The sequence below is a fragment of the Salvelinus alpinus genome, chromosome 20 (assembly GCF_045679555.1).
Source record: "Salvelinus alpinus chromosome 20, SLU_Salpinus.1, whole genome shotgun sequence".
In the NCBI taxonomy this organism is placed as follows: domain Eukaryota; kingdom Metazoa; phylum Chordata; class Actinopteri; order Salmoniformes; family Salmonidae; genus Salvelinus; species Salvelinus alpinus.
The window spans coordinates 45,685,249-45,711,566 of record NC_092105.1 but is presented as its reverse complement, the minus strand read 5'-3'; the positions used below and the strand labels follow the sequence as shown (position 1 = coordinate 45,711,566).

Genomic DNA, 26,318 nt, shown 5'->3' with positions numbered 1-26,318 from the left:
AATTTGTTCTTAACTGACTTGCCTAGTAAAATAAAATCTCTGGTCTTGGATCTGAATCAACTCAAACCCCAAGTGAGAAAAAGACTGCTCATTTTGGGGCAGCAGGTAGCCTAGTGGTGTCGCCAGTAACCAAAATGTTGCTGGATCAAAACCCCTGGCTGACAAGGTACAAATCTGGCCTTCTGCCCACTGTTCCCCGGTAGGCCGTCATTGTAAATAAGAATTTGTTCTTAACTGACTTGCCGAGTTAAATAAAGGTGCACTTTTTTGGGAATTATTCTGGAATTAATTTTAAACAACCCCCTTGTTTTCTTTCAAAGTGAAAAGGGTACATAAGAAGTGGAGCGTCATAAATCAGGCAATGGGTAAAATCGTTCCTGGTAGAGGACAATTGTATCTTGTCCCCACACACAGTGAGGAAGATGGTTCGGGAGGGAAAGAAAAATCCAAGGGTCACAGTTGGAGAATGACAAAAACCTCCATGCCAATAGGCTCTTTGGAAGGTTTGCCAGAGAGAGCAAGCCACCAACAAATGTAAATGCCTGGAGTTTGCGAAACGGCAATGGCACTTGGATTGGAACCGAGTGCTATGGTCAGATGAGACAAAAACAGAGGTCTTTGGCCATGCAAACCAACGATGGGTTTGGCGTCTTTGAAGTTATGGGGCTGTATTGCTTCCACTGGTCCTGGGACCTCATTTATCAGTCATGCGTATGCACAAATCTGTGTGCGTAAACCATGCATGGAATCATTTCCACGCAAAGTGTGAGATTTATCGATATGAACATTTGCTTGAGAGTGTGCATATGACCATGGGTACGCACAGTGCCAAGTGGTGGAATAAGGGAACTGCTTGTCAAGTGTAGAGTGGAGAAAAAGTATGTTGAAAATGTCTGAAATGGTTTTTGGCAATTGGCACTTTTCAGCGGGAGTTTGCCAATCAGCATCTGACAGCCCTCGATTAGCAAATTTTTGGGATGGAACCATCAGCAAAACAAACTTTCATACCATTTACCAGTTATTTGTTCCCCAAACATTTTTACTGGTCAACTTAATGACCTCTTTGTAGCAATGTTATTTTTTACCCCCAAAAATTGACTGGTCACTGAGGATGGATGGCTTATTGGTGAATGTTGCCTACTCATTTAAAGTATATTTGCCATTGCTAAAGCAACTTAATGGTCCTCTTTGAAGCTATGCGCTTTAAAAAAAAAACGTTTACTGGTCAACTTAATGGTCCTCTTTCTGGCTATGTTATTTTCCCCCAATTATTTTTACTTGTCACTGTTGAGGATGGATGGCTTATTGGTGAGTCTTGCATACTCATTCAAAGTATATTTTCCATTGCTGAAGCAACTTAATGGTCCTCTTTGTAGCTATGTTTTTTTTCTGCAATGTTTTTTATGGTACGGCGTTGAATATTCCCCACTGGCTTTAAAGTGATGATTTTGACCATAAATGGTTAATTGGGGGTGTTTCTAAATGCAAACAGCCAAGGTCGTGCACGAGCACTGAGGCTGAGAACAAATGGTATTTATCAATGGTTATCTTCCACCGGTGTGGGTGTGATGCTCGTAGGATTGTTTGGTAAATCACACTTTCTATGAGTATGAACATTATACATTCCATTCGTAAGTAGTATTTTAAGAATAGTTTCCACGCAATATTGATAAATGAGGCCCCTGGGGCCCTTGTTAAGGTCAACAGCGTCATAAACTCTACCAATACCAGGACATTTTAGCCCAAAACGTGGTTGCCTCTACCAGGAGGGTGAAACTGGGCCACAAGTGGATCCTCCAGCAGGTCAATGACCCCAAGAACATATCAAAATCCACAAAGAAATGGTAAATTGACCACGAAATCAACATGACTACTTTATGAGGCTTTGGCCAAAGTTCCCTGATCAGCAGGCCTGTTAGCCCATGGACTCCGAGAGAGAGGGAGCGAGACTCTGGTGGTGTTGCCCCACTAATCCTGTGATCTAACAATGTAAATAGATTTCCCCTCACCATGGATCTGGTTGGAGACCTGTGGCCCTGGGTTTCACCCTCTGCTGCTCCAGGCATGCTAATCCTCTTAAAGAAATTAGATCTGAGAGAGCATATACTTTCAGCCAGGGATCCCCAACCATTTCAGCATCCATGATCCAGCAGGAATCACCCAACCAACACTTGACACCAATGATCCTGGTTGTCTCACGAGGGGGGAGGTCGAGCTATTCGTCCACCTGTCTGATCGACTGTCATTCTCTTTTGATTACATGTTCAAAACAGATAGATATAGACACCTATCATCATCATCATCCTAGAGTGCCTGCGCCTTCCCTCTGGTAAATCTGTCCCCGTGCCAGACTGCTTGGGAAAGCCTCTTTTGGGAACATAAACCAAGCGTGCTGGAAGCAGCATTAGTGGCACCCTAATTTAGTAGTCTTAAGGATTTATTAATTGAGGCGCTGCCTTCTCACACAGGAAACAGAGGCAATAATCCCTCTCACTACTCTGAAATGGAGAAATGGTATCTCCGCTTTTATATTTATTTTACCTTTAACTAGGCAAGTCAGTTAAGAACAAATTCTTATTTACAATGAAGGCCTACCTCAGCCAAACTCAGACGACGCTGGGCCAATTGTGTGCCGCCCTATGGGACTCTCAAGGCCGGTTGTGATACAGCCTGGAATCGAACCAGACACCTTTAGCACTGAGAAGCAGTGCCTTAGACCGCTGCGCCACTCAGGAGACAGCTTTGTAGGGTGTCATAATCCTACATTTCCACAGTTTGCACACTCAAGGCTGGGAGGTGTGTGTGTTAGTAAATACCACATGTATTTATTTAAATCAAAAGGCTGGTGGGTTGTTGTCAGGCTCTTTTTCTGAGCCCCACACAGATGAGGGGAATGTTGTTTTGGCCGGAAGCTATTTTGGATTCATGTATCAGAAAGCAACAGGAGGTTCTTGGGCTCTCTGCAGTATCTGTGTCGTCAACCACTGTGACTGCAATGATCCCCACTTCCTCACTGGAAAAATAAGATGTGTCCCAAACGGCAGACTTTTCCCTACATAGCACTATATAGGGTATAGGGCGTCATTTTGGATCGCAATATATCCTGTAGGGCTCGGAGACTGGTAAGTCTGTTGCAGTGTGTGCGACACGAAAACATGAAATGTAATTGCCAAAATACAATCAATGTTTTATTCTATATTGATAGTAAATGTTGCAACTATATGACAAGGGAACAACATTCCCACCTCTTTCATTGTCAATTTTGCCCATATTGTTGATGAAGAATGTTAGTAACCCCACTGTCTTGAGACCACAACATCAACCAAAATAATGCTGCTATTACAGTTGAAGTCGGAGGTTTACATAAACCTTAGCCAAATACATTTAAACTCAGTTTTTCACAATTCCTAAAATGTAATCCTAGTAAAAATTCCGTTAGGATCACCACTTTATTTTAAGAATGTGAAATGTCCGAATAATAGTAGAGAAAATGATTTTTTTCAGCTTTTATTTCTTTCATCAAATTCCCAGTGGGTCAGAAGTTTACATACACTCAATTAGTATTTGGTAGCATTGCCTTTAAATTGTTTAACTTGGGTCAAACGTTTTGTGTAGCCTTCCACCAGCTTCCCACAACAAGTTGGGTGAATTTTTTCCCATTCCTCCTGACAGAGCTGGTGTAACTGAATCAGGTTTGTAGGCCTCCTTGCTCGCACACGCTTTTTTAGTTCTGCCCACACATTTTCTATAGGATTGAGGTCAGGGCTTTGTGATGGCCACTCCAATACCTTGACTTTGTTGTCCTTAAGCCATTTTGCCACAACTTTGGAAGTATGCTTGGGGTCATTGTCCATTTGGTAGACCCATTTGCGACCAAGCTTTAACTTCCTAACTGATGTCTTGAGATGTTGCTTCAATGTATCCACATCATTTTCCTGCCTCCTGATGCCATCTATTTTGTGAAGTGCACCAGTCCCTCCTGCAGCAAAGCACCCCCACAACATGATGCTGCCACCACCGTGCTTCACGGTTGGGATGGTGTTCTTCGGCTTGCAAGCATCCCCCTTTTCCCTCCAAACATAACGATGGTCATTATGGCCAAACAGTTCTACTTTTGTTTCATCAGACCAGAGGACATTTCTCCAAAAAGTGTGATCTTTGTCCCCATGTGCAGTTGCAAAACGTAGTCTGGCTTTTTTATGGCGGTTTTGGAGCAGTGGCTTCTTCCTTGCTGAGCGGCATTTCAAGTTATGTCAATATAGGACTCGTTTTACTGCGGATATAGATACTTTTGTAACTGTTTCTTCCAGCATCTTCACAAGGTCCTTTGCTGATGTTCTGGGATTGATTTTGCACTTTTCGCACCAAAGTACGTTCATCTCTAGGAGACAGATCTCGTCTCCTTCCTGAGCGGTATGACGGCTGCCTGGTCCTATGGTGTTTATACTTGCGTACTATTGTTTGTACAGATGAATGTGGTACCTTCAGGCGTTTGGAAATTGCTCCCAAGGATGAACCAGACTTGTGGAGGTCAATTCCTTTTTGTCTGAGGTCCTGGCTGATTTCTTTTGATTTTCCCATGATGTCAAGCGAAGAGGCACTGAGTTAGGTGCCTTGAAAAACATCCACAGGTACACCTACAATTGACTGAAATGATGTCAATTAACCTATCAGGAGCTTCTGAAGCCATGACATTTTCTGGAATTTTCCAAGCTGTTTAAAGGCACAGTCAACTTAGTGTATGTAAACTTCTGACCCACTGGATTTGTGTTACTGTGAATTATAAGTGAAACAATCTGTCTGTAAACAATTGTTGGAAAAATTACCTGTGTCATGCACAAAGTAGATGTCCTAACCGACTTGCCAAAAGTATAGTTTGTTAAACAAGAAATTTGTGGAGTGGTTGAAAAACTAGTTTTAATGACACCAAAATAAGTGCATGTAAACTTCCGACTTCAACGGTTGATATGTTTTTCTGTTTTTCTATACTTAACCAAAATATAAAAGCAACATGAAGCAATTTCAAAGATTTTACTGAGTTACAGTTCATATAAGGAAATCAGTCAATTGAAATAATTTCATTAGGCCCAATCTATGGATTTTCACATGACTGGGAATAGAGATACCTTAAAACAATTAGGAGAGTGGATCAGAAAACCTGTCCGTATCTGGTTTGACCACCATTTGCCACATGTAGCGGGACACATTTCCTTCGGTTAGTGTTGATCAGGCTGTTGATTGCGGCCTGTAGAATGTCGTGCCACTCCTCTTCAATGGCTGTGCGAAGTTGCTGGATATTGGCAAGAGCTGGAACACGCTGCTGTACACTTCGATCCAAAGCATCCCAAACATGCTCAATGGGTGACATGTTTGCTGAGTATGCAGGCCATGGAAGAACTGGGACAATTTCAGCTTCCGGGAATTGTGTACAGATCCTTGCGACATGGGGCCGTGCATTATCATGTTGAAACATTAGGTGATGGAGGCAGATGAATAGCATGACAATGGGCCTCAGGATATCATCACGGTATCTCTGTGCATTCAAATTGCCATTGATAAAATGCATTTGTGTTTGTCAGTAGCTTATACCAGCCCATACCATAACCCCACCGTCACCATGGGGCACTCTGTTCACAACATTGACATTAGCAAACCGCTCGCCCACACGACGCCATACAGGTGGTCTTCAGTTGTGAGGCCGGTTGGACGTACTGCCAAATTCCCTAAAAACGACGTTGGAGGCAACAGCTTTTGTGGACATCCCTGCAGTCAGCATGCCAACTGCACATTTTAGAGTGGCCTTTTATTGTCCCCAGCAAAAGGTGCGCCTGTGTAATGATCATGCTATTTAATCAGCGTCTTGATATGACACACTTGTCAGTTGGATGGATTATCTTGGCAAAGGAGAAATGCTCACTAACAGGGCTGTAATCAAATTTGTTCACAAAATTGGAGCGAAATAGCCTTAGTGCGTATGGAAAATGTACGGATCTTTTATTTCAGCTCATGAAACATGGAACCAACACTTTACATGTTGCATTTATATTTTTGTTCGGTGTAGTTTGTTGGGGATTCCAGTCTTTTAGCTGCCTATCTGTCTTACACATGTATTTAACCACATCGTGGATCCCTGTTGACGTACATTTCTCACACATTTGACAAATTTTTTTTATCAGTTTGTCCAAAACCCACTTCCACAGTTCAGTGACAGGTTATCCTTTAACAGAGAATAATATTCTTTAACTTGTAAACTTTCCCTGTTGGCATCATGTTTTTATGGGTTTTGCTGATGGGTCTTCATTGTCAGGGTGTTTTGCAGGCAAACTTTCGTAATTCTTTTGACCTCATAGTCCTGTCATAATCAAAAGGCATTTATTTATATAGGTTAATCATTTGTGCATTTCAGACCAGATTTTGGATTGTGGTCAGGAGACCCGGAGGGTTGATAGAACTGCACATTTTAGAGCAGACTTTTATTGCCCCCAGCACAAGGTGCACCTGTGCACTGATCAAATCAAATGTATTTATAAAGCCCTTCTTACATCAGCTGATATCTCAAAGTGCTGTTCAGAAACCCAGCCTAAAACCCCAAACAGCAAGCAATGCAGGTGTAGAAGCACGGTGGCTAGGAACAACTCCCTAGAAAGGCCAAAACCTAGGAAGAAACCTAGAGAGGAACCAGGCTATGAGGGGTGGCCAGTCCTCCTCTGGCTGTGCCCGGTGGAGATTATAACAGAACATGGCCAAGATGTTCAAATGTTCATAAATGACCAGCATGGTCAAATAATAATAATCACAGTAGTTGTCGAGGGTGCAGCAAGTCAGCACCTCAGGAGTAAATGTCAGTTGGCTTTTCATAGCCGATCATGTCTGGGACAGGTAGCACGTCCGGTGAACAGGTCAGGGTTCCATAGCCGCAGGCAGAACAGTTGAAACTGGAGCAGCAGCACGGCCAGGTGGACTAGGGACAGCAAGGAGTCATCATGGCAGGTAGTCCTGAGTCATGGTCCTAGGGCTCAGGTCCTCCGAGAGAGAGAAAGAAAGAGAGAAAGAGAGAATTAGAGAGAGCATACTTAAATTCACACAGGACACCGGATAAGACAGGAGAAGTACTCCAGATATAACAAACTGACCCTAGCCCCCCGACACATCAACTACTGCAGCATAAATACTGGAGGCTGAGACAGGAGGAGTCAGGAGACAATGTGGCCCCATCCGATGATACCCCCGGACAGGGCCAAACAGGAAGGATATAACCCCACCCACTTTGCCAAAGCACAGCCCCCACACCACTAGAGGGATATCTTCAACCACCAACTTACCATCCTGAGACAAGGGCGAGTATAGCCCACAAAGATCACCACCACGGCACAACCCAAGGGGGGGCGCCAACCCAGACAGGAAGATCACATCAGTGACGCACCCCTCCTAGGGACGGCATGAAAGAGCACCAGTAAGCCAGTGACTCAGCCCCTGTAATAGGGTTAGAGGCAGAGAATCCCAGTGGAGAGAGGGGAACCGGCCAGGCTGAGACAGCAAGGGCGGTTCGTTGCTCCAGAGCCTTTCCGTTCACCTTCACACTCCTGGGCCAGACTACACTCAATCATATGACCCACTGAAGAGATGAGTCTTCAGTAAAGACTTAAAGGTTGAGACCGAGTCTGCGTCTCTCACATGGGTAGGCAGACCATTCCATAAAAATGGAACTCTATAGGCGAACGCCCTGCCTCCAACTGTTTGCTTAGAAATTCTAGGGACAATTAGGAGGCCTGCGTCTTGTGACCGTAGCGTACGTGTAGATATGTACGGCAGGACCAAATCGGAAAGATAGGTAGGAGCAAGCCCATGTAATGCTTTGTAGGTTAGCAGTAAAACCTTGAAATCAGCCCTTGCCTTAACAGGAAGCCAGTGTAGGGAGGCTAGCACTGGAGTAATATGATCAACTTTTTTGGTTCTAGTCAGGATTCTAGCAGCCGTATTTAGCACTAACTGAAGTTTATTTAGTGATTTATCCGGGTAGCCGGAAAGTAGAGCATTGCGGTAGTCTAACCTAGAAGTAACAAAAGCATGGATAAATTTTTCTGCATCATTTCTGGACAGAAAGTTTCAGATTTTTGCAACGTTACGTAGATTAAAAAAGCTGTCCTTGAAACAGTCTTGATATGTTCGTCAAAAGAGAGATCAGGGTCCAGAGTAACGCCGAGGTCCTTCACAGTTTTATTTGAGACGACTTTACAACCATCAAGATTAATTGTCAGATTCAACAGAAGATCTCTTTGTTTCTTGGGACCTAGAACAAGCATCTCTGTTTTGTCCGAGTTTAAAAGTAGAAAGTTTGCAGCCATCCACTTCCTTATGTTTGAAACACAGGCTTCTAGCGAGGGCAATTTTGGGGCTTCACCACGTTTCATTGAAATGTACAGCTGTGTGTCATCCGCATAGCAGTGAAAGTTAACATTATGTTTTCGAATGACATCCCCAAGAGGTAAAATATATAGTGAAAACAATAGTGGCCCCAAAACGGGAACCTTGAGGAACACCGAAATGTACAGTTGATTTGTCAGAGGACAAACCATTCACAGAGACAAACTGATATCTTTCTGACAGATAAGATCTAAACCAGGCCAGAACTTGTCCGTGTAGACCAATTTGGGTTTCCAATCTCTCCAAAGAATGTGGTGATCGATGGTATCAAAGGCAGCACTAAGGTCTAGGAGCACGAGGACAGATGCAGAGCCTCGGTCTGACGCCATTAAAAGGTCATTTACCACCTTCACAAGTGCAGTCTCAGTGCTATGATGTGGTCTAAAACCAGACTGAAGCATTTTGTATACATTGTTTGTCTTCAGGAAGGCAGTGAGTTGCTGCGCAACAGATTTTTCTAAAACTTTTGAGAGGAATGGAAGATTCGATATAGGCCGATAGTTTTTTATATTTTCTGGGTCAAGGTTTGGCTTTTTCAAGAGAGGCTTTATTACTGCCACTTTTAGTGAGTTTGGTACACATCCGGTGGATAGAGAGCCGTTTATTATGTTCAACATAGGAGGGCCGAGCACAGGAAGCAGCTCTTTCAGTAGTTTAGTTGGAATAGGGTCCAGTATGCAGCTTGAAGGTTTAGAGGCCATGATTATTTTCATCATTGTGTCAAGAGATATAGTACTAAAACACTTGAGTGTCTCTCTTGATCCTAGGTCCTGGCAGAGTTGTGCAGACTCAGGACAGCTGAGCTTTTGAGGAATACGCAGATTTAAAGAGGAGTCCGTAATTTGCTTTCTAATGATCATGATCTTTTCCTCAAAGAAGTTCATGAATTTATTACTGCTGAATTGAAAGCTATCCTCACTTGGGGAATGCTGCTTTTTAGTTAGCTTTGCGACAGTATCAAAAATAAATGTTGGATTTCATAGTAATGTTATTTGGTCTATCCTAGTACTTTCCCCCTGAGCACCTGTCTAACTACAAACAATGAATCCCTTACAGGTTGAAACATCTGTCTGAGCCCTCAGAATAGTGGACTCTGGATTTAGCATTTTGGTAGGAGAGACAAGGAATTGAACCAATGTGGCTTTGCATATAGCCCCAAATACCAAGGCTCACAATACCAAGGCTATAGCGTGATACAGCATTAGACTTGCACCATCATCTTTCCCATTCTTCCTAGAAGGCAGCCTCTACTAAGCTGCATCACATAGACTGAATCATTTGTTGAAGTCATACAGGGACCTGCAGCCCAAGATGGTTATGCCCTCAAGTGAATGTTCTCCAGTGTCACTTTTTGCTTTCATTTTTTGCTTTTGTATAGCATTGTTTTATGAGATTTTTGTTTGAAGAAGTTGTCGGTACAGTGTCCTAACCAAAGAGACTTCATTGCAGGATTAGTTATTGAGTTCAGTGTGTTTTCAATTGCCTAAGGTTTTTTATACCACATTTCTGTAAGAAAGATGTTCCGATGTCCTAACGGGACTCGTAGAGGACAAATTAAAAGTGATTTTGTCTGGTTGTGGCGAGCTTTAGGTATTCATCATACCCTCTCTCTCTTATTTCCAGTGTTCTTATGCTAGAATTGTAATAGCCAATAGCTCCAACCACACCCACTGTAGGATGTTGAACTCACTCATTCAACAACAGCATGAGCTTTGGTTGAGACGTGCCAACAAAACACAGCCCAAGAGTTGAGCCATCCTTACGCAAATGTCAAAAGTTTTTACTGCTCAGTCATGTCACTGTTGCGGACAATGTGTTGACGGCCAATCCAATACCGAGGATCACCAGTTTGAATTACTATATCTTTGCAACACCCTTGGCAAATGTATATATTTTTAAACTGGATGATAAATTAATGGGTTTATTTCATTCAAAAAAACATCATTTTTCCATAATGCTGGTTTCATCACAAAACTGTAATTACCCGTATCTCTCTTAAATACACTAATCAAAGTTGTTTACGAGCGTCCTGCTGCGTTCCCCATGAAAGGCCAATTGTGTCTCGCCCCATATGTTCAACACGCTAAGGTCACAGGCACTGCTTGATTATGGCCGTGCTGTTGGCACAGCGCAGGCCATGGCATTCTGGGACGCTGGCGTGACCTTGCTCGGGCTACGGATTATTCTTGGATTATGCGTCAGCCTGGACACAGCAGTCCCATACAACACCTCCAAATGCCCATGAATACTGGCTGCAGTTATCTATTACATTCTCTCTCTCTCTCCCTGGTCGAGTGGATCCAAACTTTTTTTCCTTCCCATTGTAAGTTTGGTTATGTAAATAGTTTGTGGAAGGAGGCCACGGTAGGTTTCATAGTTCTGATATTTTTTCCCCCCTGGTGTTTATTTTGCTTCACTGTCTGAAGACAGACAGCTTTGGCTGAGGACCCGTTAAGTTGCTTTTCCCTGAAGATATAAAAAGTCTTCAAAGAATTTGTCTGGCCGGATTGGATTTTGAATGTCGGCAATCTTATGGCTTGTATGTCATTTTCTGCTTCTTTTCACCGTTGCGTCATCACACTGGCATGCTGCAGGAATGCGCTCCCAGGGATAATTAACCAAAAGCTTTTCTAACTAGCAGTGTCATAGTTTTTTCAATGGCATTTAATTTATTAAATTAATTCCAGTTGTAACATTTACAAAACTGAGACAGCAGGGCTCCAGTCTAACATTTTTCCCTGGTGGCACTGGTCCCACTAACTTTTTCAGTCGGTGGCACCAGGCCATAATTTGGTAGCACCAATTTCTTTTTGTGGCGTCACGCAATAGGATTTTTTTTTTTTATCGTGCTTTATTGAAAAGTGTAATAGACTTCTGAGATGGTATTCAAGAAATAAATTGTTTCATCTAACATGTTTAAGCAGGAATTGATGTGCACCCTAATCCAGTGATTGTCATACATTTTGGGTAGTCAATTAGGCTGTTAAATTTTATTGTTAAAATAGAGGTGAATTTACCTACATCTTTATGTGCACGCACATACACTGAGTGTACAACACATTATGAACACATGCTCTTACCATGACATAGACTGACCAGGTGAAAGCTATGATCCCTTATTGATGTCACTTGTTAAATCCACTTCAATCAGTGTAGATGAAGGGGAGGAGACAGGTTAAAGAAGGATTTTTAAGCCTTGAGACAATTGAGACATGGATTGTAGAGGGTGAATGGAGGGTGAATGGGCAAGATAAAATATTTAACTGCCTTTGAACGGGGTATGGTAGTAGGTGCCAGGTGCACCGGTTTGAGTGTGTCAAGAACTGCAACGCTGCTGGGTTTTTCACGCTCAACAGTTTCCCGTGTGTATCAAGAATGGTCCACCGGGGGCCTCCCAGAGTCTCTGGGTTCGCGCCCAGGCTCTGTCGCAGCCGGCCGCGACTGGGAGGTCCGTGGGGCGACGCACAATTGGCCTAGCGTCGTCCGGGTTAGGGAGGGTTTGGCCGGTAGGGATATCCTTGTCTCATCGCGCTCCAGCGACTCCTGTGGCGGGCCGGGCGCAGTGCGCGCTAACCAAGGGGGCCAGGTGCACGGTGTTTCCTCCGACACATTGGTGCGGCTGGCTTCCGGGTTGGAGGCGCGCTGTGTTAAGAAGCAGTGCGGCTTGGTTGGGTTGTGCTTTGGAGGACGCATGGCTTTCGACCTTCGTCTCTCCCGAGCCCGTACGGGAGTTGTAGCGATGAGACAAGATAGTAATTACTAGCGATTGGATAACACGAAAATTGGGGAGAAAAGGGGATACATTTCTAAAAAAATTTAAAAAAGAGAAAAAAAAGAATGGTCCACCACCCAAAGGACATCCAGCCAAGTTGACACAACTGTGAGAGGCATTGGAGTCAACATGGGCCAGAATCCCTGTGGAACGCTTTCAACACCTTGTAGAGTCCATACCCCAACGAATTGAGGCTGGTCTTAGGACAAAAGGCAAGGGTGCAACTCAATATGTGACTGACTGGCTCAATTCGGTTTCAATGTAGCAAAATTTGAAATAGACTCAGAGCTAGAAAATGTTATATCATACACTACAGTTGAGGAACATTGGGAAAGTTATTCTGCTTTGAAAGTTGATAAATATGTTACCCCACTTTTGAGAAAATGTCCCATGACTGTTTTGGAACACCTGCTGGAGAGCTCTTTGTCTACATTTACATTACATTTAAGTCATTTAGCAGACGCTCTTATCCAGAGCGACTTACAAATTGGTGCATTCACCTTATGATATCCAGTGGAACAACCACTTTACAATAGTGCATCTAACTCTTTTAAGGGGGAGGGGGGGGTTAGGAGGATTACTTTATCCTATCCTAGGTATTCCTTAAAGAGGTGGGGTTTCAGGTGTCTCCGGAAGGTGGTGATTGACTCCGCTGACCTGGCGTCGTGAGGGAGTTTGTTCCACCATTGGGGTGCCAGAGCAGCGAACAGTTTTGACTGGGCTGAGCGGGAACTGTACTTCCTCAGAGGTAGGGAGGCGAGCAGGCCAGAGGTGGATGAACGCAGTGCCCTTGTTTGGGTGTAGGGCCTGATCAGAGCCTGAAGGTACGGAGGTGCCGTTCCCCTCACAGCTCCGTAGGCAAGCACCATGGTCTTGTAGCGGATGCGAGCTTCAACTGGAAGCCAGTGGAGAGAGCGGAGGAGCGGGGTGACGTGAGAGAACTTGGGAAGGTTGAACACCAGACGGGCTGCGGCGTTCTGGATGAGTTGTAGGGGTTTAATGGCACAGGCAGGGAGCCCAGCCAACAGCGAGTTGCAGTAATCCAGACGGGAGATGACAAGTGCCTGGATTAGGACCTGCGCCGCTTCCTGTGTGAGGCAGGGTCGTACTCTGCGAATGTTGTAGAGCATGAACCTACAGGAACGGGTCACCGCCTTGATGTGAGTTGAGAACGACAGGGTGTTGTCCAGGATCACGCCAAGGTTCTTAGCGCTCTGGGAGGAGGACACAATGGAGTTGTCAACCGTGATGGCGAGATCATGGAACGGGCAGTCCTTCCCCGGGAGGAAGAGCAGCTCCGTCTTGCCGAGGTTCAGCTTGAGGTGGTGATCCGTCATCCACACTGATATGTCTGCCAGACATGCAGAGATGCGATTCGCCACCTGGTTATCAGAGGGGGGAAAGGAGAAGATTAATTGTGTGTCGTCTGCATAGCAATGATAGGAGAGGCCATGTGAGGATATGACAGAGCCAAGTGACTTGGTGTATAGCGAGAATAGGAGAGGGCCTAGAACAGAGCCCTGGGGGACACCAGTGGTGAGAGCACGTGGTGCGGAGACAGATTCTCGCCACGCCACCTGGTAGGAGCGACCTGTCAGGTAGGACGCAATCCAAGCGTGGGCCGCGCCGGAGATGCCCAGCTCGGAGAGGGTGGAGAGGAGGATCTGATGGTTCACAGTATCAAAGGCAGCCGATAGGTCTAGAAGGATGAGAGCAGAGGAGAGAGAGTTAGCTTTAGCAGTGCGGAGCACCTCCGTGACACAGAGAAGAGCAGTCTCAGTTGAATGACTAGTCTTGAAACCTGACTGATTTGGATCAAGAAGGTCATTCTGAGAGAGATAGCAGGAGAGCTGGCCAAGGACGGCACGTTCAAGAGTTTTGGAGAGAAAAGAAAGAAGGGATACTGGTCTGTAGTTGTTGACATCGGAGGGATCGAGTGTAGGTTTTTTCAGAAGGGGTGCAACCCATTCAGCATCGTTCACACTCTCTTAAGCCTTATCCCCACCCATCTCTTTAAGGATTCATATGTGAGGCTCCTAACTGACCTAAGACAGGGAATTTTACTCTGATTAAATGTCAGGAATTGTGAAAAACTGAGTTTAAATCTATTTGTCTAAGGTGTATGTAAACGTCCGACTTCAACTGTAGAAGCACAAGCATTTTTCTACACTCGTGTTAACATCTGCTAACCATGTCTATGTGACCAATAAAATTTGATTTGATTTATACAACGCCAGAATTCGGTTCTCCAGAAAGTGGAGATTATTACCAACCCGTTTGCAGCTCTTCTCAATATCTTTAAAAAAGCGGTGTTAGAAAGGATTACCTACAGATACTTAGCTCATGTTATAGACAGAAGCAGGCTACATGGTAGACCAATCCGAACTAATCTCTCGGCATGTCCAGCCCATTCATTATCGCAGCCAATCATGGCTAGTGGGAAGGTCCCCCTTTTATCCCTGGCTAAATCAACTCCGCTCGTAATTTAACAATTTTGTTTGTATTTACAGATAGCAAACAAGTTTGGTATTAACACTTTCATGCGTGAGTTCCAAATATCTCTAACGGTCGCCCCAGTGTGAGTTTTTTTATGCACGTGATGGTAGAACGTTCTCTCCATTCCAGAATGTGATTGTTACGCAACAGTACATTTAATCCGCACTGCCCTCAAACCAAGGCACACAGCCTGTTTTTATTTATAGGCTGTTTTCAACTTGTTATTTTCTAATTATTTTCTAACACGTTATTTATTTTCTAAGAACAATTTGAATTGAGGTGTGTTCCGCCTCATTCATTCACATAAAAGTAGTCATTTTTACTTTTGCAGACCAATTCATTTTTTGGGACATTTCTGACCCGGACAAAATTCCCCAAACACTTCCCAATTGTTTGTGCAGTTCAAGTCTGCAGACATTTGCTCTTCTCCCGTCCTGCATACACGTGTCCACATTTTCCGTCTGTTGCCTACATCGCAGTCATAGTTGTTTTCGTTACCAATAATAACTTTGGAAATGTGTGCGTTTCTATCAAAGTAAGTGCCTTATCACGTTATAATAGTTTCTGCATGTTGTGTTATGTTGTTTCTACTGTAGCATAATATTAAGTATTGGCATGTTGTATTTTGAAGCTACCCAGGCCTTATGACTCCCAAGTGGCGTAGCTGTCTAAGGCACAGCGTCTCAGTGCTAGAGGCGTTACTACAGACACCCAGGTTCAAATCCAGACTGCGTTTCAATCGAAGTAAGTGCCGTGTTACGTTGTAATAGTTTCTGTATGTCATGTTATACCATTTCTACTATAGCTCACTGTGTGTATGAAGCATCATATATTTGTGTGTATTCCTTATAACCGCGGTAACCAAGGTAACGTTACTCATTTCATAACCTTTATGGTGTTATATTCAATCGTGCTTATGTAGCTAGTTACATTATTCTACTAGCTCTGAAAAACAATGCTAATTGCGTCAGAGAAGTATTGGCTTGTTGTATTTTGAAGTTACCCTGGAAAAATATCTTCTTATACCACTTGGTCATTTTCTGAGTGCATTCCACAAAGCTGTTTATCATGTTCGCCTTATCCACTGCCCCCATTTTGAGGTTATAGTCAAGCACGCAGTCTGGTTTGATGTTTCTCTGTCTGGTTTGATTTTTCTCTCTCCCGCCAGGTGGTCCACCTTCCCTGTGGCCGACACGGTTGCTGTATGGACAGTGGAGAGGACATGAACGTCTCGTTTGTCATGCCACTTTACTGCCAGCTGTTGACATTTCTTATTTTGTATAACGGGGTCATTTAGGATGGCAGTAGCGTTGTTGATGAAATGCAATCATCGCAGCAGAACATGAAAGCGGTTTTGGGAAAAGAGGGTTGTAAAGAAGGGAGTTGCAAACAGGATCTGTGCTCCAGTATTCTCTTAGGGAGTTCTTCTTTACTATCCCCATGAGAAGGACTGTCACCAGGAAGGTATATATTTCACTAATTGTGGTTGTCACCCATTTAGCGAGTTTACCCCCCACTCCTGGCTCTCATCTCCTGTAGCTCCAAGGCATAGCGATTGGTCTCCTCTATGATGTCTCCCACCAGCTCCTCTGTCAGAAACAACTTGAAGAACTCTGCCTGAGTTGGAAATGGAAAGGGGCGTTGCACTCCAGACTGGGACTCATCAAAGGGCCAGGAGGGGTGAAACAGCAGGGCCAGGAGGGGTGAAATGGCTGGCGGCCTTCCAGCTACCACAGAACTCCTGTACTTCATCCACAGTCGGTCTGCCTCCATCACCACCAGCATTTTCAAAGGGACCTGGGACTTCGTCAGTGGACAAGGGATCCTAAGATTCAGGGTTCTCAATGGCTACAAGGTTGAGGGGCAGCTCCTCACTGTCAGAATCTGATTCCTGACTTTCATAATCAGACTCATTGTCAGAATAAAAAGAAATCTCCAGAATTTCCACATTTGTGACTTGTCTCCTTTTGAAAGACATTGTTAATGCTACAGATTAGCTCACTAGCTACATACATAAACAACAACACTGAATGGCTCAGAGTGGTGCCACTTGTATCAATAAATCACTACCAGAAAATGTTTTGTGTGGTAAATATTTATATATCTACTGTTTTATTCACATGATTTCAATTAGGGTGAGAAATCATGCATTCCGATTCTTGCATAGATTGTAATGGGCACATATTATGTGTGTAAAATACTTTTTTGAAGGTTGTACTGATTATGAGCTAAGCTAATTCCAGCTGTGTGTAGCCATGTTTGTTGACATACAATGCATTCTGGGTTTCACGTAATCGTCTGTTGGACCAAAGACGTTATAACAAAATGAGGTGAGTAAGGGTTCACAATTTTTTTGAGGACTTCCCGGAAATGAATGGTGGGATGTGAACGATGGTAGACGACCCTCCCCACCCCTGAACACGCATACTATAAACGGACCAAACTCATCTTGTCTCTTATCTTTGGTTTCTGTGTGGGAAAAAAAGCTTGGCAGCGAGCTGAAACTACCCATCTTCGGATTACTAGAGAGTGTCAATTATTTCGATCACTGGTGAGCTCACCCCTGATTAATTATAAATAGTCATTTCTATTAGCTAATTCATATTGTAGTTTGTCAGCGAGAGTTATACAAATATGTCCGCTTGTGTTAAGTCAATCTTTCCTCAGTTAGTGCTAGGACAAATGTAGCCTACATTTTTCCAGTGTGGATGATTGTGTTATGCTGAAGCTACTTCTGTGAATGTCTGAACATTACATCCAGTCATAAACAGAGCTGTGATTCAAGCATTGCTAAGAGCTGCTGGCAAACGCAGTAAAGTTTGAATGAATGCTTACGAGCCTGCTGCTGCCTACCACTGCTCAGTCAGACTGCTCTATCAAATATCAAATCATAGACTTAATTATAATAAACACACAGAAATACGAGCCTATGGGCAAATTTTGGGGTGGCAGGTAGCCTAGCGGTTAGAGCGTTGGACTAGTAACCAAAAGGTTGCAAGATCGAATCCCCGAGCTGACAAGGTAAAAAGCTGTTCTGCCTCTGAACAAGGCAGTTAACCCACTGTTCATAGGCCGTCATTGAAAATAAGAATTTGTTCTTAACTGACCTGCCTAGTTAAATACAAGTTTTAAAAAATTTAAAATTCTGAAACTATAATTTCAAAAACAAAACATTTATTCTTTCAGTGAAATACGGAGCTGAGCCAGGCAGCACAAACTGTTGCATATATCCTGACTCTGCGTGCAATGAACGCAGGAGAAGTGACACAATTTCCCTAGTTAATATTGCCTGCTAACATGAATTTCTTTTAACTAAATATGCAGGTTTAAAAATATATACTTTTGTGTATTGATTTAAAAAAAGGCATTGATGTTTATGGTTAGGTACATTCGTGCAACGATTGTGCTTTTTTCGCAAATGCGCATTTGTTAAATCATCCCCCGTTTGGCGAAGTAGGCTGTGATTCGATGATAAATGAACAAGCACCGCATTGAGTATATGCAACGTAGGACAAGCTAGTTAAGCTAGTAATATCATCAACCATGTGTAGTTAACTAGTGATTATGTGAAGATTGATTGTATTTTATAAGATAAGTTTAACGCTAGCTAGCAACTTACCTTGGCTCCTTGCTGCACTCGCGTAACAGGTGGTCAGCCTGCCACGCAGTTTCCTAATGGAATGCAATGTAATCGGCGTCCAAAAATGCTGATTACCGATAGTTATGAAAACTTGAAATTGGCCCTAATTAATTGGCCATGCCGATTAATCGGTCGACCTCTATAATGCACTTTAGCAAACTGTTTGACCAAATCATGTTCTTAGCCTCCTGAAAAATAGGATATTTTGAGTGAGGTAACCATGTAGAATGTGCAGCTTGCACTAATGCAACCATTCAAAAATGTAACTCGCACAGTCAAGTCAAAGGGTGGCAAAATGCGACTAAATATTGGTCGTTCGTAACCCTGATCAGGTATAAAACCTTATACCGAACAGGTGATCCATTCCCTACAACAATGGGTCAGCTTTGAACTGCTGTGGATGTTACCTTTGACCAATACAGGTTAGCACAGCAATGAGATCGAATTGGACAACACAGTCCATTCTCTACAGACCTCTGACCACTGTATGACCCATTAGAATGCAGGTCTTTGCTGACATTGTTGAATATTGGATGAAGTGTCACATAACTATTCCTAAGGTTACCAGGATGGTCTTTGATTTGAACAGCCATTCCTTAGTCAACAGGTTGTTTCCCCTAGGAGCCAAGATGATGCACTGGTCTGCTCGAGAGAATGTGGAAACCTTGTCCACTTCTTCAGAGTTAATCCTTTTCCACTGCTGATACAGTCCTATGTTGGTCTGAAATCGCAACATATTCTCTACATCTTCAACTGCACCAGTCTCCACTGAGGGGCCTTTGTCCGTTTTAGACTTGGGTGGCTATGCCTGACTGGGTGACATGTACGTTTTGCTTGGTGTGTTGTAACTGGTTGCAGCCCTGGCAAGGTCAAGCTAACTCAAGTCGAGCCAGCATGCACGCACAGACGCACATGTCTGAGCCGGGCCCTACTCTCTCTACTCTCCACTCCCCCGCCGCGAGTAATTGCTGGCAGGCCAAGCTGGAGGGATCTTGTGTCAATAAATCGTCATGAAGGGAGACTCCCTTGACTGGAACACAAACACTGAGAGGGGGCCGTGCTAAGAAGAGAGGCCAAAACCAGCCCTAGTTAAAGGCCCTCGCAGCCCTACTCATGATGAGGTATGAGCATGCTGGTGTGGATACATTGTGAAGTAGCTGTACTGTTATTACCCCAAATAACATTGCCTCTTCCCTTTGTGTAGGATCCCACTTCTACTACCAATGCCATATGTTATAAGCTCATATGGGCTGGGCACCAACTGGTGTATGACACTGAAATAAAATAAATAATAATCAAACTCAATGTTCCACCTGCTCCCCATCAGCAAAGGGTGTCCAGGTCTTTCGGAGAGAGTACACTGTAGAAGAGTCAGCTTGGGGGATAAGAGAATGATGGTTCATTAAGCCCCTTGAGTCCTGTTCTGACTCATTCTGTGGCAGATGGTTGTAAATAATTCATGTCAAGTTTGTGGAAAGTGCAGATTTATCCCGAGATTATTCCATATCAGAGAGAAAATGGTTGAGACTTTGAAGGACGACTAATCTTCTTACAGGAAACAGGAGTGTGAACAACGGATAGCAAACACCCCCTCCTGTAATCTCACTCGGCAATATTAAACACAAGGGAATGCTTCTACTTAATTACCAGTTGGTTTATCATCTTTCTTGTAGGACTTTGATACTTTACCTTCAGTGTTTTAATAACTTGGGGGAAATCACTGTTACCACAAGACCGGTATCATTTTGAGCAGCATGATTTTGTGATGTCACAACACCGTGAGCTCCCTTTATGACATTAAGACGATACTTGAACTTTAGATTGTGTTTTACAAATGGCTTTTCTTTTCAAATTGCATTTGCTCACAAAAACCAAAGAGAAAGTCAAGTGTTGCTTCTAATGCTTTTTTTTTTGCGTTTTTGTTGTGCTTTGGTCAAATACAAAAAAGGGGGTATGGGAGAAGAAACAGTGGCGGTTGTAGGTGTGAAATTATTATGGAGATGATGAGGCTAATTGTTACCTATGGAAAGGTTTTGGCAAAGAAAGTATTCAAACCCCTTTGCTTTTCCCACATTTTGTTACGTTACAGCCTTATTCTAAAATATATGAAATCATTCAATCTACACACGATACCCCATAATTACAAAGCGAAAACACTTTTTTAGTGATTACAGCCCAGAGTCTTCTTGGGTATGACGCTACAAGCTTGGCACACCTGTATTTGTGGAGTTTCTCCCATTCTTCTCTGCAGATCCTTTTAAGCTCTGTCAGGTTGGATGGGGAGTGTCACTGCACAGCTATTTTCAGGTCTCTCCAGAGATGTTCGATCGGGTTCAAGTCCAGGCTCTGGCTTGGCCACTTCCCCAGATCTGTGCCTCAACACAATCCTGTCTCTGAGCTCTACGGACAATTCCTTCGACCTCATGGCTTGGTTTTTTCTCCAACATGTACTGTCAACTATTGGACCTTATATAGACAGGTATGTGCCTTTCCAAATCATGTCCAACCAATTGAATTTACCACAAGTGGTCTCCAATCAAGTTATAGAAACATCTCACAGATGATCAATGGAAACAGGATGCACCTGAGCTCAATTTCGAGTCTCATAGCAAAGGGTCTGAATAATTATGTAAATAAGTTATGTTTTTTCTTTTTTTAACAAATTAGCAAACTTTTCTAAAAACCTGTTTTCGCTTTGTCATTATGGGGTTTTGTGTGTAGTTTGATGAGGGGAAAAACATCTATTTTAGAATAAGGCTGTAACGTAACAAAATGTGGAAAAAGGGAAGTGGTCTGAATACTTTCAGAATGCACTGTATTCACCAGTGGAGGCTGCTGAGGGGAGGGCGGTTCATAATAATGTCTGGAACGGCGCAAATAGAATGGCATCAAACACATGGAAACCTTGTGTTTGATGTACTTGATACCTATCCACCCATTCTGCTCCAGCCATTACCACAAGCCCGTTCTCCCCAATTATGACACCACCAACCTTATGTGATATAAGCAGATGATATTAACAAAACATTACGGACAACTGCTCTTTCAATGACATAGACTGACCATGTGAATTCAGATGAAAGCTATGATCCCTTATTGATGTCACCTGTTAAATCCACTTCAAATCAGTGTAGATGAAGGGGAGATGACAGGTTAAAGAAGGATTTTTAAGCCTTGAGATAATTGAGACATGGATTGTGTATGTGTGCCATTGCGTGTGAATGGGCAAGATGCACGATTTCAGTGCGTTCGAATTGGGTATGGTGGTAGGTGCCAGGCGCACCGGTTTGAGTGTGTCAAGAACCGCAACGCTGCTGGATTTTTCTCGCTCAACAGTTTCCCGTGTGTATCAAGAATGGTCCACCACCCAAAGGACATCCAGCCAACATGACACAACTGTGAGAGGCATTGGAGTCAACATAGACCAGTATCCCTGTGGAACGCTTTCGACACCTTGTAGTCTATGCCCCGAAGAATTGAGGCTGTTCTGAGGGCAAAAGGGTGTGCAACTCATTATTAGGAAGGCGTCCCCAATGTTTTGTACACCGGGTATTGTTGTAGTATATTGTTATTCATTTTGAGATAGTAGCTTACAATATAGTAGTGTAGATCAGGGATGTGCGACTGGCTGTCGCCCTTTTGTAGAGCCGTGGACAAATACAATTTGTTTTATAAAACATAAAAATGTAACAGTTTGGGGTCTCAATTAACTTTTGAGAGTTAGAATTATATAATAAACAAGGTGCAATTACAAAATTTGGTTCTGCATCAGCAGTCACTCAATTAGCCCGTGTCAGCTACATTTTTAAAATATTGGTTAGTCATTCGAGCGCCCAGCATGGTCGAAATACCCCCCTGGGTGGAAGTGGTTACGCAGACCCACGAGCCCCTGCAGCCCCTCATGATGAGTTCTGTATTTTTGTGATCCCTACCCCAATCAAAGATGCCCATCCATGGTGTAGATGTAGAGTAGTTACTCATAATAGCCCAGAGAGAGAGAGAGTTTACATCAGTTTGATGTCTTTTCAAAATCATATTTATCCTCTTCGTCATCAAGAGACAAACAGTTCATCTATCTCACTGGGTCACCCTCATTAGGTTTCTGCTCCTTAAATCCCCCCCCCCCCCAATACTCCATCACCTTTCTCCATTTCTCTTCACGTGTTACTCTCTCTGTCACTCGAACTCCCTATCTTTCTCTTTCTTTCTTTTTAACCAGCAGCTGTAATAATGACTTGCTCTGGGAGCTATCAAATGCCTGCAGCGGTGGATTACAGTGGCTGGCTAGTCTCTGGACCAGGCGACTGGAAAGCGAAGCGTAATCTTCAAAGAGGGGCTTAACCTCTGCCACCCGTCCCAGAGGAGTCGTCGTTCACTGGGGCAAAGGCCAAAGAAAATGCTCCATGATGTTAATTTATATAATTCAGTGGAGAGGTTTAACACGCTGCTTCAATATTATTGAAGTTAAGCAAGGAGGTGACTTCAGAAATTGAACGTTTAGCCTTATTTTGGAGCTCTTTTTTGGCATGATAACTTTAACGGATGCCTCACATTTAGTTTCTTCATTTTTTTTCTTAAAATGTATCAATCTATTTGCTTGAGGGATAGAAATAGCGTTCCCTCATATCTTGAGTCGATGTATTTCAACATCACAAAAGTATTTTGGTTCTCATTCATCCTCTGCTGTGGAAAGAAAATCCTTAATAGAAAGATGCATACGAAGTCATAATACGAATGGGACCACACTATACAAAACCTCTGGGGGCCATACTTGCGGCCCCTGGAGAACAATGCAGCTGACTGTGGAGTTGAGATTATACTGCTTAGTAATTGTCCCTCCCACAGTTTTCCATAATATTCCATTCAGCTAATCTCATTGGAGGATAAAACAAGCAGGCATATTGTCTTTTTAATGAATTTAGCGAACACTCAAAGCACTGCTTTGCCAAAAGGGAAGTTTACAATTAAAGGCCCAGTGCAATCAAAAGCATGATTTTCATGTGTTGTGTGTGTATACACAGTTGAAGTCGGAAGTTTACATACACTTAGGTTGGAGTCATTAAAACTAGTTTTTCAACCTTTCCACACATTTCTTGCTAACAAACTACAGTTTTGGCAAGTGGTTAGGACATCTACTTTGTGCATGACACAAGTCATTTTTCCAACAATTGTTTACAGACAGATTATTTCACTTATAATTCACTGTAACACAATTCCATTGGGTCAGAAGTTTACATACACTGAGTTGACTGTGCCTTTAAACAGCTTGGGAAATTCCAGAAAATTATGTCATGGCTTTAGAAGCTTCTGATAGGCTAATTGACATAATTTGAGTCAATTGGAGGTGTACCTGTGGATGTATTTCAAGGCCTACCTTCAAACTCAGTGCCTTTTTGCTTGACATCATGGGAAAATCAAAAGAAATCAGCCAAGACCTCAGAAAAAAAATTGTAGACCTCCACAGGTCTGGTTCATCCTTGGGAGCTATTTCCAAATGCCTGAAGGTACCACGTTCATCTGTACAAACAATAGTATGCAAGTATAAACACCATGGGACCAAGCAGCCGTCATACCGCTCAGGAAGGAGACGCGTTCTGTCTCCTAGAGATGAACGTACTTTGGTGCGAAAAGTGCAAATCAATCTCTGAACAACAGCAAAGGACCCGCTTCAGCGGACCCCCTGTGTCCATGGGAGCGCCACTGTTGTCTTGTGACCTTTGAATTCAAAGGGCTTTATTGGCATGGGAAACATATGTTTACATTACCAAAACAAGTGAAATAGATCATCAGAAATGAACCGTTAACATTACACTCACAAAAGTTTGACAAAACAATTCTCTCTCTCTCTCTCTCTCTCTCTCTACTGTATGATTTGAGCCCTAAGCTGATCAAGGCCTTTTGTTGTGAAAGGGTTTTCATGTCATATGGTCTTTCTATATATTCTTCCAGTTCTGTAGCATATAATTATATAGCCTAAAAAGAGTTACACATCTTTAAATCCATGACTATGTATTTTAGTGCATTGGCCAATCCGTGGCAATAATCAATCAGTTCCCTGCCAGCGTAAAGAAAACCAGGCCTGTGTAGTCTCAGTGACTGAACCGGGGGACCATGTCAGGACCCTGACCCCATTTGGCCAAGCCTTTGGATCAGTCCACATTGACCACTGACACATTTTAGCTGCCCAAGTCTCTGCTTGCCCTGCCTGTAATATACTGCCCTGAGTTCAGCCTGGGGTAAGCTCTCCTCTCAGGCCTTCTCTCTGTCAATCTGGGTAAGACAGCTGGTTCAGCCTCGGTCATTGTTGCTCTTTACCAGAATACCTCTTATCATCTCTCCCATGGATTGTGACGTATTTTAATCTGGGACATGCATCATCCAAACAAACAAACAGGCCACCTCGGACGTCAGCGCTGATGCTCATTGCTCAGCTACCATCCCCAAGGCTATGTGTTTCTGGAATTGCCTTTTGACTTGTTGCCATGGTTCCCAGCAGACAGAAACGGATTAAAATTGTCTTTATGACGTCTTCTCAACCATACGAGATCTTCCCAACCAGAAAACCGATGTACAACCAGAAGAGGACGTTATTAAGATGCCACATGCTAAGTTTTTACTGGGTTAGCAGTAAAAGAGAGCAGCGAACGGCGCCTCCGAGTTCTGAGAAGCAAGGATTCAGGGGTTTAGATTGTTGATGTTTAATGCTGAATTCCTAGTAGAAAGTTGCCTATAGGCTACATCTTGTGCTCCCCTCATGGAATGTTTAGATATACCTGATCTAATGGCTTGTTTTCCCCCAAGGTCATTCGGGGACTTTTTTGGACAAAGTGCATGAAGTTCCCGAATTATGTCCAGTGGACATTTTGTCTTCTCACAACCACTGGTGCAAATCAATTGGATCGTCGCGAATAGTTTCACCTGAGATAGAAAAATGGCTTTACAAGTCCTGCTTAGCTAGAGAAAAACCCTAACGTGCCCCACCCGCCTTCCCTAGTTTGTTTCCCATTAGGCAATTGGGCCGTCATTCATAAACATAGAGATGCAGTCATGTCACTGCGATTTGGCATAATGTGCACTTTTGCATAGACAAAGTAGAAAAGGGAGACATCTTAGCTGGTCTCAGGCAGTTCTGAAATAAGAGCAACTACAGTATCTGAGAAACTTGACTTCTCTTGACCGACATGGTGTGAAGTCATACACACCTGGGTTGTGTCCAGTTGGCACAAAACAAGAGAAAACATTTTGACAGAGTGAAATGGGCAGATACTAGCGGAACCTGGCAAAAGGAGAAACAACAACAACATTTTAAATGTTTACATATTGTACAATGAGGCAACACGTCAGACTTGTGCCGGGAGAGTGGAAGGGAGGTTTGTCAACCGCCCACACTCTCACGTTAGACGCTAGCTAAATAAATGAGCTAACGGGGGTTCCTCTAGCGGAGGTGGTGCCGGCTAATGAGAACCGTCACTTTGGGGAGACCGTGGGTCCGCTAACCTCGTGCCAACACTGGTGTCTGGAGAGGGTTCTCAAGCAGTGGGTTGATGAATGACTCGGCTGAAGAGGAAATGTCGTTATTTGAGTTCATTTCTCTTTCTCTTTGTCTCTCTTGCTCACTTTTTCCCCAGTTACTTGTGTTCATGTGTTGACATGTTTTTACCTCTGACTACACACACATCACTGTTTTCGGTCAAATTAAGCTAGGTTTACTAGAACTGGCAACACGCAACGTGTTCTTATACCATGTTTACCCCCCACCACCACCACCACACACACTACAATTTAACCTGATGAGAATGGACCACTTGACCCCCAGGGCCACAGATTGAGCTAGCGACACTCCATCGCTAACTACCTCATCCATCCCATTGGCTACCAACCATTAGCGCCATAGCCACGAAACCATCCCTGTGGCCATCCCCTCTTCGTCCCAGACCCTCCTTCTTGATTAACCTATAGCAGCTTCACTGTGGTGGTAGAGCGCCC

General features: G+C 43.5%; 1 protein-coding gene and 1 long non-coding RNA gene across 3 annotated transcripts in view; both read left to right on the top strand.

Annotated features, from left to right (window-relative positions):
- LOC139546994 (histone deacetylase 4-like) overlaps nt 1–26,318 on the top strand; it is a 257,932-nt gene that overhangs the window by 24,459 nt on the left and 207,155 nt on the right. The window lies entirely within an intron of this gene.
- On the top strand, nt 13,696–16,769 carry LOC139546996 (uncharacterized). Its single transcript, XR_011669301.1, has 3 exons — nt 13,696–15,227; nt 15,324–15,436; nt 15,861–16,769. It is a non-coding gene; the product is annotated as an uncharacterized lncRNA (long non-coding RNA).